General features: G+C 46.3%; 1 protein-coding gene across 1 annotated transcript in view; it reads left to right on the forward strand.

Moving 5' to 3' along the window:
- LOC113240586 (carboxypeptidase B-like) overlaps window positions 1-1,628 on the forward strand; it is a 9,471-nt gene that overhangs the window by 6,732 nt on the left and 1,111 nt on the right. The window lies entirely within an intron of this gene.

Consider the following 1,628-nt stretch of genomic DNA (forward strand, 5'->3'; position numbering starts at 1 on the left):
TTTCGTGGCATGCGCGGCTCCTTGCCGGGCGCGTGTTTCGTGGCGTGGCTGGCTTCTTGGCGGGCGCGTATTTTAATGGTGGGCGCGTGTTTCGTGACAGGCGCGGCTCCTTGGCGGGCGCGTGTTTCGTGGCGTGCCCGGCTTCTTGGCGGGCGCGTGTTTTAGTGGTGGGCGCGTGTTTCGTGGCGTGCGCGGCTCCTTGCCGGGCGCGTGTTTCGTGGCATGCCCGGCTTCTTGGCGGGCGCGTGTTTCGTGGCGTGCCCGGCTTCTTGGCGGGCGCGTGTTTTAGTGGCGGGCGCGTGTTTCGTGGCGTGCCCGGCTTCTTGGTGGGCACGTGTTTTAGTGGCGGGCGCGTGTTTCGTGGCGTGCGCGGCTTCGTGGTGGGCACAGCTTCGTAATTTCGTCTAATTTTCCTTTACCCATGGTGGCAGTAGCTCCTTAGTCGTGCATCGTTTCGTCTATGCAGGCTGTGTTCTTCTGAGCGGAGTCCCACTTTACCAGGCGGGCTGGAAGCCACTTTGCAGTGGAGAGACGGCGTGTTGATTTTGTTCCGTGTTTGTTATTTCCTCAATATGCGGAATGCGACAGTGGCGCGGAAACCCTGCGACTGTAGTGCTTCATAAATTTGACTCGCGCGAGTAAGAATAGTGGCGCTGCAATTGCGCTTCTAAATATTACATGAAAATTAGTAGTGGCGCCACTGTTCCGCTTTTATAAGTATTTAATTTCAAGGCGCACTAATTGTCAAATCGTATATTTGGGCCTTAACGCCTTTAGAGAGAGGCAAATTGGTAAATAAATCATGATACATCCACACAGCTATAGAACAGACTTTATATCCTACTAAATTTCACTTACTACTACGACAATTGCCGCGTATAACAATGGTAGCGCTCATGTAGAAGCACTGCTGTTACGCGTCAATGATGTTTTACTTCAAGTAGCAGTTGAGCTCCTTGTGGAATAATTTGTCCAGGGAAGTACAGCCACCATACTGCGTTCCGGTTTGGAAGGGTAAGGGTACTGGTAAAATTTAGACACTTGTGATTTGTCAAGTTGTGTCTCAGGGTGACGGTGAGGGTGACTAAGATGTTTGCGATCTAAAGTTCTGAGTGCCACTGCAACTGTTATGGATAGGCGTGTCGCTTACCACCATGCGTTCGACTTGTTCATACCGTTATTTGGTATTATAATAAAAAACGTTACAATCACAGATAGTGTTGGGCACTTATTAATTTTTTAAGATATTAAGTTGGGATTTTTATAGATAATGTTTTAACATTTTTTCTTTTCTGTTATCAGGGTATACTAAAGTGGAACGAAAAGATAACAGAAAAGAAATAAGGTCGCATTTTGACGAACTTTGGTACATTCACTTTGATAATTTTGACCTATAAAGGTATAGAATGGATTCGAATGTATCAACAAAATAAGTAACAGTAAAGATTTATTGCCAGAGTCCGTCGAGTAACTAAGTCCAGTGATAAAACATCGCTGAAAATTTGATCACGTTTCAGAAGCAGTTTTCTTCTGTGAGTGTTCAATTTGTAAACGCTCATATGTAGAAATGTGTTTATTGATATGTACTCTTCAAACGAAGCTTGAAACCGAACAGCCAATGGTTGCAT

This window comes from Hyposmocoma kahamanoa, unplaced genomic scaffold, assembly GCF_003589595.1.
Source record: "Hyposmocoma kahamanoa isolate Upper Pololo Valley unplaced genomic scaffold, ASM358959v1 157, whole genome shotgun sequence".
Classification (NCBI taxonomy): domain Eukaryota; kingdom Metazoa; phylum Arthropoda; class Insecta; order Lepidoptera; family Cosmopterigidae; genus Hyposmocoma; species Hyposmocoma kahamanoa.